The sequence below is a fragment of the Nerophis ophidion genome, linkage group LG06 (genome assembly GCF_033978795.1).
Source record: "Nerophis ophidion isolate RoL-2023_Sa linkage group LG06, RoL_Noph_v1.0, whole genome shotgun sequence".
In the NCBI taxonomy this organism is placed as follows: domain Eukaryota; kingdom Metazoa; phylum Chordata; class Actinopteri; order Syngnathiformes; family Syngnathidae; genus Nerophis; species Nerophis ophidion.
The window spans coordinates 56,758,749-56,774,512 of NC_084616.1; the positions used below are offsets into that span (position 1 = coordinate 56,758,749).

Genomic DNA, 15,764 nt, shown 5'->3' on the forward strand with positions numbered 1-15,764 from the left:
TGATGTTAAAGATGTATTTTTTTGAGAAGAAATGTTTAGAATTAAGTTCATGAATCCAAATGGATCTCTATTACAATCCCAAAGAGGGCACTTTAAATTGATGATTACTTCTATGTGTAGAAATATTTATTTATAAATGATTCACTTGTTTATTTTTCAATAAGTTTTTAGTTATTTGTATACCTTTTTTTCCCAAATAGTTCAAGAAAGACCACTACAAATGAGCAATATTTTGCACTGTTATACAATTTGATAAATCAGAAACTGATGATATAGTGCTGTATTTTACTTTTGTATCTCTTTTTTGTAACCAAAAATGCTTTGCTCTGATTAGGGGGTACTTGAATTAAAACAATGTTCACAGGGGTTACATCACTGAAAAAAGGTTGAGAAGACCGTCCGTAGAAATGCGAAACTGAAGATGAGATCTCCTTTATGTCTTAATTATATCTCCTGGACATAAACGAGCACTAATCAAGACCAAAGAGGTTTTGTCATTATTGTCAGATGTGTCTTCTGAGACAAAAAGTTTCGCAGTCAGTACTCTGCGACATCTCTAAAATGTCTAACAGTTGTCCCTTTTCTTGATCTCATTTCAGACAAAAATGAGAGATAATTGAGCGGGTTTCCAAAATGTCTCATCAATGTCTCAGTGAGAGATTCCATTGAATTTCTCTCTCACTCTCACTATTTGAGTTCTCAGATGTGTCTCTCTTCTATCTCGGTAAAAAAAAAACTGTGTAATGCATTTTAAAAATAGCACAATTTAACTACCATATTTCCTTGAATTGCCGCCGGGGCGCTAATTAATTTAAAACCTCTTCTCACTCCGGCACTTACCAAAGGTATGCAGTAAAAATTTGAGTGTGATGTAAGATTGGACCTTAAATCCTACTGAATAGCTCTTAATCTTCTTCCCCATATGCGATTTCAAAGTACCGGTATTGAAATCAGCCTCCTCCATTTTGGAAATGATGACAGGGGAAGTGTCACTCGTGACGTCACGAGTTTGACCAGGCGGTAATACTAAGCATGCGCTAATTATTTTGGGAAGCGAGTTTGACTCGGCAGTAATTTAAGGCAGGCGCATACTATATGCCCTGTGGCAATTCAAGGAAATACGGTATATCTCAATCATATATGACAGTTTATTTTGTGCCAACATTTAAGAAGATAATACATTAAGGCAATATCGACATATGGTCTCTGCGGCTTATTTACTGTACATCATATTCTACTTAAAATTGTTGATTTCTTACACACACGCCATGTACAGTAACTCATTGACTTCAATTCTGAGATTCAAAACTTAACTCAAACAGCCATGATGTGCTCAAAAGACAATGTGTGTGAATATTCTACAGGTTACTTGAGAGCGCAGAATGGTGGAATAGTGTTAGAGTTCATCTATCAATGCGAAAAAGTCCTGGGTTCAATTCCCAGGCTCGGGCTCTTTCTGTGTGGAGTTTGCGTGTTCTCCCTGTGACATTTGTTGTGTGTGGTATTTTCTTTAGAAATGCGTCTAGTGCGACACACTTCCACCAAGTTCGCGAGGTGAAACGCCATTAAAACGCAACTAATTGATTGTTGGCAGATGATATTTGTGTTTAGTTTATATTATTCACTGAATGCATTTTGCATCGTGTAAAAAGAGGTAAATATTTAGTGCGGTCTCTCATTGTAAACCAGTGCAAGGAGTGACATCATAGCCCGCAGAGCCTTAATGTCTCTTAGCATTTCATGCAACATTGACCATATCAAGTTCAAGGTTATAGGGAAGCATGGTGGTACAGGAGTTAGTGCGTCTGACTCACAATACAAAGGTCCTAGGTTCGATCCTGCACTCGGGATCTTTCTGTGTGGAGTTTGCATGTTCTCCCCGTGAATCAATCAATCAATCAATGTTTACTTATATATGCGTGGGTTCCCTCCGGGTACTCCGGCTTCCTCCGACTTCCAAAGACATGCACTAGGGGATAGGTTGATTGGCAACACTAAATTAACCCTAGTGTGTGAATGTTGTCTGTCTATCTATGTTGGCCCTGGGATGAGGGGCCGACTTGTCCTGGGTCTACACCGCCTCCCGCCCGATTGTAGTTTAGATAGGCTCCAGGACTCCCCGCGACCCAGAAGGGAATAAGTGTTAGAAAAATGGATGGATGGGTGGAAGTTCAAGGTTCAAAGTGTTGCTTATTGTCTATTCTTAACATGTACAAGACATATAAGAACTGAAATTACATTTTCCGGCACAGTCCCATACATTACAGCACATTATTGTGGGAAGACAGATGTAATTTTCTTTTCTAAGCTAAATGATTGTTGATGTGATACATTTCATCAATGTGATTTGTAACAATATGGAGAATTGAAAATGGGAATTAAGGCGAATTCATTAGATGTCTGTATGAACTACAAACATGGGATATTAATTGAAAATATTTATGGTGAAACTGTACGTGAACACTTGAGTTTAAGACACATTCTTGAGTGGACATTTGAGCTTGGAGATATATTTGTTGTGCAACTACACTTTTGGCGATAAGACTCAGCTGAATTAGTAGTAATGGTAATTAGTGAGTGTCAGGTTCAAACACTGATGACATCTATTAACCAGACAAGAAGCAAGGAATCATGCTGAGACAGAGTTAAATAGAGTTCATGAGGAGACACCTGTTTTTGCTGTACTCCAGTTACAGATCCAAACTATGTTCTAAAAAACAAAGCCTGCGTGCCTCCTCTATTTATTAGGAAAGTCCCTATTACATCACTGTTGCTAAGGGAAGGGGGGTAGACTCGACCACTCCAGTTAGACACATTATATGATTATAGAATAAATAAAAAGTACGTGACGCAGGTCATATCGCCGTGTATGTGCTCTGTCTGCATTACGGTGGTGTTCGGCCTCGGCCATCAGCAGACTGAGTACTGGTGCCATCACCCATAGTCTGCTTTGTCTGGTCCCGGTCGAGTCTGGACAAAATACTGATGAAAAGAGGCTAGCAATCTCTTAGATTGCTAGCTCTGCACAAATACAGAAATACCACTTCAACACAAATTAACAATAGCTTATAGTAACGGCCCTTAAGCATAAAGTTATGATGATAATAAATACATCATTATTCTAACAGTGAGGGCAGCACAGTGGTAGAGGGGTTTCTGCGTCTGCCTCACAATACGAAGCTCTTGAGTAGTCTTGGGTTCAATCCCGGGCGCGGGATCTTTCTGTGTGGAGTTTGCATGTTCTCCCCGTCACTGCGTGGGTTCTCTCCGGGTACTCCGGCTTCCTCCCACTTCCAAAGACATGCACCTGGGGATAGGTTGATTGGCAACACTAAATTGGCCCTAGTGTGTGAATGTGAGTGTGAATGTTGTCTGTCTATCTGTGTTGGCCTTGCGATGAGGTAGCGACTTGTCCTGGGTGTACGCCGCCTTCCGCCCGATTGTAGCTGAGATAGGCACAAGCACCCCCCCTTTCGCAAGCCCAAAGGGAATAAACAGTAAAAAATGGATAGATGGATGGGTAATTTGTGAAATTGAACTTATGAAGTGAAATCTTACATCACCCACTTATAGGTCAGAGTTTTTTTTGGTTCTGGAATATAGCCACCATATTTTCACCACTGGACCCCTTGGGAAAGCTAAGGTACCCAGATTCGGACATTCCTAGCAGGAGCTGGGTGGCGAGCCGAGCGGAACCATCTTGCCGCATGAAAGACTGAACCCCCCACTCCATTTCCCTACTCCACGGACAGCACTGTAGACAGACTAAAAAAAAAACGGTAAAAAGACTGCCGATTAGACACATAAAAAAAGGGCCCCAACAACAAAAATGGGTTTTCTTTATGTTTTAGACAGCTTTTTATCATAAGTTATCTATTTCAAATGTAAAATTGACTGGTCACCATATTGTCCAATTTGTGTAATACAGTGTTTTTCAACATTTTTTGAGCCTAGGCACAATTTTTCCAGTAAAAAAATACGGAGGCACACCACCAGCCGAAAAGGTTAAAAAATATAACGCCACCACGTTTCCGTGCCTTTATTTTGAGTTTGTTGTGGTTTCCTGTGTGTGCTGCTTTAGTTCCTGTCTTGCGCTGTTATTTTGGTGACTTTTCCTGTTTTGTTGGTGTTCTCCTGTAGCGGCTTCACGCCTTCCTTTGAGTGCTATTACCCGCACCTGCTTTGTTTTCTCAATCAAGACTATTTAAGTTGTGCGTACGCTTAACTTCTCTGTGGGGACATTGTTGATTGTCATGTCATGAACGGATGTACTTTGTGGACGCTGTCTCTATTCCACACGCTGTAAGTTTTTGCTGTCGTCCAGCATTCTGTTTTTGTTTACTTTGTAGCGAGTTCAGTTTTACTTTTGTTTTGCATAGCCATCCCTATGCTTAAGTGCCTTTTCCTAGCGGGACTTGCCTTTTGTTCATTTTTGGTTTAAGCGTAACATACCTTTTTACCTGCACACTCTCTTTTGCTGGGCCCTGCGTATTGGGATCACGACAAACCATCCTTGACGCAATCCAACTTCTACAAAGCAATGAACGACCTGCTGCTACCTACTGATATGTAGTATTATGTGGTTACCCTGCCACTAGACAACGGCACATTATTATAATTATCCATCCATCTATCCATTTTATACCGCTTATTCCCTTTATCTCAGCTACAATCGGGCGGAAGGCGGTGTACACCCTGGAAAAGTCGCCGCCTCATCGCAGTATTATAATTATTGATTTGCAAAAATAGTTTTTTTGGACCAATTAGGTGAAGTTGCATAATTTCCTACAGCACACCAAACAATATCTCATGGCATACTAGTGTACCCCGGGACAGTGGTTGAAAAACACTGGTTTAATACATACAAAATAACAAATTACTGTGTCGTCATTATTGCTGTTCAGTATATTATTTCTTAAAAACCTAAAATCTTTTGGACCTGGTCCATTTAAAGAAACTGACCATACTTACCTGTGTTCTAATATCATAATACAATATAAGGATTACAGAAGCAAATAACATTTCACATATGCCCCCAAGACAGACATATTATCTCACTGTAATGCAAGATAACTGAGTGATATGTGGAGCAATACTGGCCGCAGTGACTCTAGATTTATGAGGTCTGTAAAATGCTCCAGTTTGAAAATGGAAGTTTTAAAAATAGAGCAGGAATACAAACATACACCAGGGCAAGTCAGCTAAATTGTTTAGGGGGGCACATTTCTAGGAAGCTGAGAAACAGGGGACGACACTTCTTCCTTTTCTTATTCTTATTTCCTACAGTATATACCGGAGAACCAGCATCTTCTGCAGTGGACATTTAACTTCTATTCACTATTAAATTCTGAAAAATAGCTTTGTCTGTACAATAGTAGTGCGCTGCTGTTTTTATGGACTTACAGCAAAACATTTAGTCAATGCATGACAGCCATGTGGTGTTTTTAGGAATCTACTACAAATATGGCTATGTTGATGTTGCATGTCCAATTTGGATTATTTGGTCAAAACTAATCATTTTATATCGTCGTTGACATTACCAAAAAAATGTGATGTCCAATGCAAATGCAATCTGATCTGCATGCACACATTACGTTATGACATCACACGTGCTGCAGACTTTATGGACGTAAACATGGGTTTAATTCTAGTTGGCTTTAATTCTGATTAATTGTAAACTATTTATTTTGTAACTGTCTACTTTGGCGAATCATTGTTAAGACGTTTATAGTTTTTTGATGATACCTTGTCGGTTGAATGTGACCTGACTATGGGAGCGTTTACACTGCAGTCGCATCGCATACATATCCGATTTATATCCACATTTGAAAGAGGCCTAGGTCCATCCATCCATCCATCTTCTTCCGCTTATCCGAGGTCGGGTCGCGGGGGCAGCAGCCTAAGCAGGGAAGCCCAGACTCTCCCCAGCCACTTCGTCTATCTCTTCACGGGGCTCCCGAGGCATCCCAGGCCAGCCGTGAGACATAGTCTTCCCAATGTGTCCTGGGTCTTACCGGTTGCTTCCTACCGGTTGGACGTGCCCTAAACACCTCCCTCAGGAGGCGTTCGGGTGGCATCCTGACCAGATGCCCGAACCAGCTCATCTGGCTCCTCTCGATGTGGAGGAGCAGCGGCTTTACTTTGAGTTCCTCCCGGATGACAGAGCTTCTCACCCTATCTCTAAGGGAGAGCCCCGCCACATGGCAGAGGAAACTCATTTCGGCCGCTTGTACCCGTGATCTTATCCTTCCGGTCATGACCCAAAGCTCATGGCCATAGGTGAGGATGGGAACGTAGATCGACCGGTAAATTGAGAGCTCTGCCTTCCAGCTCAGCTCCTTCTTCACCACAACGGATCGGTACAACGTCCGCATTAGTGAAGACGCCGCACCGATCCGCCTGTCGATCTCAAGATCCACTCTTCCCCCACTCGTGAACAAGACTCCTAGGTACTTGAACTCCTCCACTTGGGGCAGGGTCTCCTCCCCAACCCGGAGATGGCACTCCACCCTTTTCCGGGAGAGGTGCTGATTCTCATTCTGGTCGCTTTACACTCGGCTGCAAACCGATCCAGTGAGGCTTGGGTCGGGTATGAAAAATTTCTGATTGCACCGTTCATAGTGACAAAAAAAAATCTGGTACAGGTCGCTTATGGGCAAAAAAAACAGACTTCACCTGCAGTGTGTAATAGTCTTTTTCAAGTTTTTTGAACTGAACTCTCCTTGCTGTCTGCTGTCATTCCCAGGTTGGATTTGACCCGGGGCCGCCAGTTGAATAGCCCTGACATACACTATAACATTGTACGAGTCCCTAACTATTGGTCGGGGTGCAAATAAGATTTTTTAATGCAACTGTCTACTACTTAATCAAGTTAGCATAACATTTTGTAGAGGAGTGAGGCAACATTATATTTTATTGAATTTGTTATAGTTGCACGTGTGACTTGGTAGCAAGCAAGTAATGACTCATTTGCCACATGAAAAATGTTTGGTATTTTTTAGGATATTACCACTTTCGCTAAGGCAATGATGGACTTGGCAATAAAAGTAAAAAAAATCCAGATGAATTGAAGACAAATTCAGAAAATGTACGCCGTGTTATTATTGCTGTGATGTGACACAATCATCAGCCACTTTAAGTATATGCCAGTTTTCTGTTTGTCTAGGTTAAAAATGTCAGTGATTGCAACAGTAAGCTATGTGAGAGCAGCTGCTTTCTCCGAGTCTCTGTCTGGGTGCATGTAATAGTCTGCCACGCTTGTTATCTGCTCCCACATTAATGTGATTCCCCTGCCGTTTACAGTAACCTGTAAAACTATGAACTGTGTTAGCATGTTATAGAAATGTATTTGGGATGTTTAGTAATCAAAAACAAACTTCTATAATCACAACTGTCAGCATGGAAATACACACACTAAGTCAATTGTTTGGCAACACCACAGTTGTGGTAATGATTTCAAATGCCTTTTTTTCAGAGTTGTATGCTCCATAATTAAGTTTGCTGTTCATTGATTAAAGGGTAACATTATCACAATTTCAGAAGGGTTAAAACCAATAAAAATCAGTTCCCAGTGGCTTATTTTATTTTATTAAGTTTTTTTCAAAATTTTACCCATCCCGGAATATCCCTAAAAAAAGCTTTAAAGTGCCTGGTTTTCGCTATCTGTGAAACCATCAAGTGACGCCAATACGGATAGCACAGCAAGATATAAGTACATTAGCTCGGATTCAGACTCGGATTTCAGCGGCTTAAGCGATTCAACTGATTACGCATGTATTGAAACGGATGGTTGGAGCATGGAGGCAGATAGCGAAAACGAAATTGAAGAAGAAACTGAAGCTATTGAGCGAATAGCTATTGACGTTATACGGCCATGTTTGCCTTAGCATAGCCGGTAAAATGAGCACACCGACCATCGAAAGTTTCGCATCTTGTGAAACTGATTCAACTTAAATCCATCGATTGGTAAGTATTTGTTTGGCATTAAATGTGGGTGGAGGGAAACGCTGGATGTAAATATAGTTTCAAATGTACGTACAGCTAGCCTAAATAGCATGTTAGCATCGATTAGCTGGCAGTCGTGCCACGACCAAATATGTCTGATTAGCACATAACTCAACAACATCAACAAAACTCACCTTTGTGATTTAGTTGACTTTATCGTTGGAAATGCATCTGCTTTGAGTGTCGCAGTATATCCACACAATTCTGCCATCTCTGTAGTAGCATAGCTTTTGTCGGTAAAGTGTGCGGAACAAACGACTGACCATTTCGTCGGCTTTCCCCACACCCTCGTATTTTGAACAAATTTCGTCCAATTTCTTGCCACTTTCGCATCTTTGGGCCAGTGGTGCAACTCGAATCCCTCCCATTTAGTGTTGTTACACCCTCCGACAACACACCGACGAGGCATGATGTCTCCATGGTTCCAGAAAATAGTCGAAAAAACGGAAAATAACAGAGCTGAGACGCTGTGTTTGTAATGTGTTTGAGAAAATGGCGGCTTTATTACCTAGGTGACATCACATTCTAACGTCATCGCTCTGAGACCGATACATAGAAAGGCGTTTAATTCGCCAAAATTCACTCATTTAGAGTTCGGAAATTGTTTAAAAAATATATATGGTCTGATTTCTGCAACATCAAGGTATATATTGACGCTTACATAGGTCTGGTGATAATGTTCCCCTTTAAGCTGTTATGGGGATTGCATTAAACATGGGCATAGTGGACTCTTGGCACTTTCTTCTGTGTCTGCTCTTTATATCCTTAACATTTTGTTGGCCTGTATTTCCAAATTTGAGAACATTAAATTCATTTTAACACATTGCCGTGAGTTGCCATCGAACGCACCATAGCAGGGAGGTTACAGCAATGCATTTCTTTCTGTCAACATGCAGTGAGCAGACAGTGACACAGTTGCTCTCACTCTGGGTGCTATAGGGATGTCGTAGTATTTTTTTTTTTTTTTTAAATAGCCTGCCTTAACATGCCATTGCACACAAGACTGATTTAAGAACAAAACTAGCTTATAAAATGACAGGGCTGAGACGAGGTGAGGGAATGGTTAAGTGACATGTTATTCATGCATTTGATGCACTGTTAACAGTTCCTATTTTTCATTGTGTTGTTGGCAAGTCAAGAGTTAAGACGTGTTTTGAGAGACACTGTCAGAATTCGTGTTTACATGGGCAAAATGTATTTAATTTGATCATACATCAGATTAGAATGTTACTGTGTACATGGACCCTAAAAAAAAGATCAGATTATGACGTGCATCTTCATGTATCCCACTTTAACGCGGGAGACTTTACTTTGTTATGCACATACCGGAAACTGAAGTACAGGAAGAAGAAGCAGTGACTTCCGCTGTAAACAAACATGGCTATGTGCATCTCTGCTTGTCTGACGTTGTTACGTTATTTATTTATATATTTTTCCTTCTGTTTCCTACTTTTGTTTTACCTCTCTTTTTAAAATAGCATGCACTTCATGTTACGATATTATGTGTATATGCCTGAGGCTAGCAGTTGGCACTTGAGCTAGCTGTAAGGTCATGAATAAAATTGCTACATTATCCATACCAAACTTCCGTTTTTGCTCGTCTCAGTTTTAGAACAACAAACTCAACAGTAAATATTGTTACTTCTGTACAAGTTGAATGAGGGTAAAAAGGAGCAAAACCATCGCTTCACCTTTTGAATTTAGTCGCCCCTCCACAACTAAAGTATACTGACGTCAAAGATCTGCGCAGTAAGGACACATTCAACTCGAACTTCAGAAGAAATATTTTCATGTGATTCAGTGTGAATGACTGTCAGCATTAACCATCAGTCTCGATCAGAATGAAATTTTGATCCTAAATTGTGTGATTGGGTCAGAATATTTAGAATGAAGACCTTTACTTCCGGTTAGGGTTTTAATCCCATTAATTAATATTATGTCCATGTGGACATAGCTAGTGACGACCAAGCCACTTGGAAAATGTTGTACGCTAAGTTACTAGTTACTCTTCATTAAATGTAGCTAAGCTACAGGGTAAGATATTACCAGAAAATTGTACCAAGTCACACTACAAGATACACGGCACATGTAGCTCTCTACATTAACACTACTTATGTATAAATATATATCCCAGCTTAATGTTTAACTTTCCACCGAACAAATGACTGAAAGAAAATGCTCAGTTTGATTGTTTATTATAATAAACACAAACCGGAAACATGCCCTCTGTCTGGCTTTTTAACAGTTCCTTTAATTTGCTGAATTGCGGTACCATGTTCAAAATAAGGGGAGAAACACTGGAAACAAATGAAATAAAAGACAGTAAAACAATAATAATATTAATGATACTATTAAATAAACACCAAAATATATACTCTCTATTTGTAACAGAATTCACACTGGCAAAATGACAAAGAACAAGTCCAAAACATTTGCCTCACAAAACAGACATTAACAAACTCCATCTTTAAATGAACAGAAATTGATAAAATGATAAAAGTGAACATATTTTTTGTGCCAGGACTGGGATCCTATGTGACTTTTATTCCAGTGTTAACTAAGCAGCATGGGGTAATCGGTATTGTCACTTTCCCTGAGTGGTTTGCTCAAACAGCAGGTTAGCCAGAAAAAAAATACTTGAATAAAATGTGTCTTGCCTCTGATTGGCTTGCTAGTAATATTTTGGCTTAATCCTAGCCAATCATGACTCATTATATGTAAACCAACCAATCATGGATTTTGTACATATTTTTTTTGTTTAATTTCCCGCTGTTATCAGAGAGCGCTAACAAGCTTTTGTGGCTATGTTGGCATCATCGGTTGGTGACCTGCTTTCCTGCCTCGGAGCTCATGAAAGTTTATAATGTATCATAAATAATCCCTCTCACCTGGATAGTACAGAGATGAGGACAAAATCCAACAAGTTGGTCAACTATGACAGCCAATTTAGACCCGAAAATGGCGAGAAACACACAAAACGACACTTGGTCCCCCCCCCTTTTTGTTCACGAGAATTTAGTCATTCTTCATCTAAACTGAATATATTAACATCCCAACAGTCTGTATTGCAGTGACGGCAGACATTGTACAGTAAGTAATGTCTTATTATGTTTATTGTAAATCAATCAGTCTGCAGTGAGTAGTAAGAAGTGATGATGTCGAAGGAAAAAGTGAACGCTGTGATGCGTTTTTGAAATTGATGCTCTGCTTAAATAAAATCAATAAATAATACATTTATTAAGAATCTGCCTGTTACTCCATTGCATATATACTTACAGCATGCAAAACCTTGATGGAGATGTTTGGATTTTTTTTTTTTAAGCACTTTATAGGCAGAACTGAGCGACTCCATTGTGAGCACACTTTTGATTTATTTACTTGTTAGAATGCATAAAAATAGAAAAACGTGTGTGTACATAGGGATTTTAAATGATAGGCAAAATTCAAAAGTTCTTCTGTAACTTTTGTGAACAAAGTGTGTTAGCATTTTAAAAATATTCTGTAAAAGCAAATTGTTATGCAGGTAGTGAACAAGAAACTGAAAAAAAGACTTCATAAATATTGGTGACACTGAATGGATTGTGTGTAAAAGCAATTAGTTTTGATTTTGGTACACATTGCCTTCTCTTTTGCAGAATGTGTTAAGAGTTGTGAACATGTGACTTCAGTTTCACCCAAGGCTGGTTAGCAATCCAAAAATATATATGTATTCTCTTCCCTTATCCTCTGTCAACATTAAGACGATATGTAGTGCATCCGGAAATAATACACAGGGCTTCACTTTTTATCCATTTTATTTCATTTTTTACGTTACAGCCTTATCCCAAAATGGAACACATTTATTTTGTCCTCAACATTTTACACACAATACCCCATAATGAGGATGCAAAATGTTTTTTTGATTTATTTAAATTTTCTAAATTCATTAAAAAAAAATAACAACGGAGACATTCTGGATGAAAATGCGTCCCATCCAACCTGATGGAGCTTAAGAGGTGCTGCAATGAGTAATGGGCGAAACTACCCAAAGATAGGTGTGCCAAACTTGTGGCATCGTATTCATAAAGGCTGTAGCTGCCAAAGGTGCATCAAACTAAGTATTGAGCAAAGGCAGTGAATAATTGTGAATATGTGATTTGAAAAAACAATGAAAAAAAATTAACTTTTCACATGGTCATTATGGGGTATTGTCCGTAGGATTTTTTAGGAAAAATTTGATTTATTCAATTTTGGAATAAGGCTGTAGCCTACTCAGTGGGCTTGGTGGTTATAGTATCCACCCTGAGATCGGTAGGCCGTGAGTTCAAATCTCGGACTAGTCATACCAAAGACTATAAAAATGGGACCCGTTACCTCCCTGCTTGGCACTCAGCATTAAGGGTTGGAATTGGGGGTCAAATCACCCTAAATGATACCCGGGCGCAGCTCCGCTGCTGCCCACTGCTCCCCTCACCTCCCAGGGGGTGATCAAGGGTGATGGGTCAAATGCAGAGAATAATTTTGCCACATCTAGTATGTGTGTGACAATCATTGGTACTTTAACTTTAACTTTTTAATATATCAAAATATAGAAAAAGAGAAGCGCTGTGAATACTTCCCCGATCCACTGTATCACCATATTCTCATATCAGTATATGATAAATGTAGTGGGTTTTGCTTTTGCAAAAACAGCAAACAATGTTGGTTCTATTGCCAGTCAGGTTTATGTCAGATAAAATAAAGATGGCAAACATACCCTTTTGGTTTACTGTATTATTAATGTTGTCATTGAACATACAAAATACATTTCACTACCAATGAAAATGGTCTTGCCCCTAGAATCTGTCCTTGTTAACTTCAGAAATTAAGACACCTCTATGTTACTTCTTAAAAAGGCATTAACAACTCCTGTGAAACATTCCTTCACCCACACTTTCAGAGGTAATTTTACTGTAAAAGTCAATAGGAAGGTGAGCAATAACTGAATATTATTACAGAGTTCAGACTGCGTGCATTAAAGCTCAATCCGACAGGGAAATCTGCCATTTAGAGTCGAAGTGGAAAGTGCTTTGACTTTTGTGGTGAGTGTGTGTGTGTGTGGGCGTGTGTGCGTGCGTGCAGCGTGCGTGTGTGTGTTAATACCCTGTGTGTGATTATCTGTGAACATGGCCAGTCCCTGAGGGTAGACATATTCTAAATGACAAGCATCCAAATGTCAGCTATCTTTTAAATGCATTATGTATGAGATTTTCAGGCCCAGTTCACACATCAGTAACATGAACACACTTCCCAAAGATGTGCACACACACACACACACACACACACACAAACATATTACCGGAAATATGTACATACTTACCAAAATGGACTGGAACCCTATGGTTAATTGGTAGTTTTCATAGCCCTAGGCTATGAGGAACGAGACTCGATACCCTGCGGTAAGAATAGAAAATAAATACCAAACATGAGTAAGTTATAATTTTTTATAGCGAGGTAAACGTGTGTAAAATGCAGTGGGCAAATAGTGTGTACTTGCAGTAAAAAGTAAAGAATTTTGAAAAGTTCAACATCTGCGAGCAAAGTCACAATGACTATTAAGCTTAACTTAAAATTACATATTGCCGTGTCTTTTTGTCCTACAATTAGATAAATGGACTGCAAAAAAATTGTAGTCACGAGGGCCAATATGTCATGGTTTTTAGTTAATGAAGTTTTGGTTTTGATGAAAGGAAGCTTGTTTCCAAGCAGAGTGCTGGAAGTAAAGTAGTGAAGTGAAGTGAACTGTATTTATATAGCGCTTTTTCTCTAGTGACTCAAAGTGCTTTACATACTGAAACCCAATATCTAAGTTACATTTAAACCAGTGTGGGTGGCACTGGGGGCAGGTGGGTAAAGTGTCTTGCCCAAGGACACAACGGCAGTGACTAGGATGGCGGAAGCGGGGATCGAACCTGCAACCCTCAAGTTGCTGGCACGGCCGCTCTACCAACCGAGCTATACCGCATTCCTACAAGTTTGGACTTCGTTGGCCAATTTCCATCATATAATATTCCATTGGCGGGCCGTGCGTTACCCACCTAGGCCTTCAGTGATGTCCGACTTCAATGATTACCTCTCAAATTACCATAATTGATTTCACCACATGACCATTGCTGGAGAAATACTAAACAGAAATATATTTACATCCTACTGAACATCGAATCACCACCAATAGTGTACCTAACAGGTTATTTTCTGGCGCATTTAAAACTCAATAAACCCGCATCAGCAATTGAAACATATCTTATTTGGTACTTTCAAAATTAAAATAGCAAAAAAACATATTAAAAATGAAAAAAAAAGAAATAACATATCTGAACTCACAATCTGTAGAAACCATTCGAACTTTGTCGGGGGTTGGCCGACATCATCTCACAAGATGTAGTTTCTCTTTAAATATCCTTCTTGAAAATTACCTTGCAAATATGAAGTGAAGTGAATTTATATTTATATAGCGCTTTTCTCTAGTGACTCAAAGCGCTTTACATAGTGAAACCCAATATCTAAGTTACATTTAAACCATTGTGGGTGGCTCTGGAAGCAGGTGGGCAAAGTGTCTTGCCCAAGGACACAACAGCAGTGACTAGGATGGTGTAAGCAGGAATCGAACCTGGAACCCTCAAGTTGCTTGCACGACCACTCTACCAACCGAGCTATGCCGCCCCATATGTGTGTTGTCATGTGTATCTCATAAAAGATGCAGACTAGGCGTGTTGGCTGAGTTCTTAAAATTTACTCCACAAGGTGCTCATCAAAAACATCCCGCTGCTGGCTAAACGTGGCTACTGCGCATGCTCTACACCAGTGGTTCTCAAATGGGGGTACGCGTACCCCAGGGGGTACTTGACGGTATGCCAAGGGGTACGCGAGATTTTTTTTAAATATTCTAAAAATAGCAACAATTCAAAAATCCTTTATAAATGTATTTATTGAACAATACTTCCACAAAATATGAATGTAAGTTCATAAACTGTAAAAGGAAATGCAACAATGCAATATTTAGTGTTGACAGCTAGATTTTTGTGGACATGTTCCATAAATAATGATTTTAAAGATTTCTTTTTTTTTTGTGAAGAAATGTTTAGAATGAAGTTGATGAATCCAGAAGGATCTCTATTACAATCCCCAAAGAGGGCACTTTAAGTTGATGATTACTTCTATGTGTAGAAATCTTTATTTATAATTGAATCACTTGTTTATTTTTCAACAAGTTTTTAGTTATTCTTATATCTTTTTTTCCAAATAGTTCAAGAAAGACCACTGCAAATGAGCAATATTTCGCACTGTTATACAATTTAATAAATCAAAAACTGATGACATATTGCTGTATTTTACTTCTTTATCTCTTTTTTTCAACCAAAAATGCTTTGCTCTGATTAGAGGGTACTTGAATTAAAAAAAATGTCACAGGTGGTACATCCATGAAAAAAGGTTGACAACCACTGCTCTACACTACTGTGGCATGCTGGGTATTGCTCATAACATCACAATGTATATCTGCTTTAGGCCATCCAGAAGGCCTTACTGACAATAACTCGTGATCTGATTGGCTATCGCAGCTGTCTGTCAACTGTATGTCCCCGTTCACTTACTACATTATTAAATCTGAAGGCTTCGAGCGGATTTGGTACAGCATGGCAACATAAGCTAGCTGAATTCTGATTGGATAAAAACTCTATATACTAAAAACAAAAGTGCTGGAAGGAGCATAATATGACATGATGAGAATATGAATACATGTA

The 15,764-nt window shown here is 39.3% G+C and overlaps 1 protein-coding gene across 1 annotated transcript in view; it reads left to right on the forward strand.

Annotated features, from left to right (window-relative positions):
- The window catches only part of opn7b (opsin 7, group member b), a 227,969-nt gene that overhangs the window by 39,700 nt on the left and 172,505 nt on the right, over positions 1-15,764 (forward strand). The window lies entirely within an intron of this gene.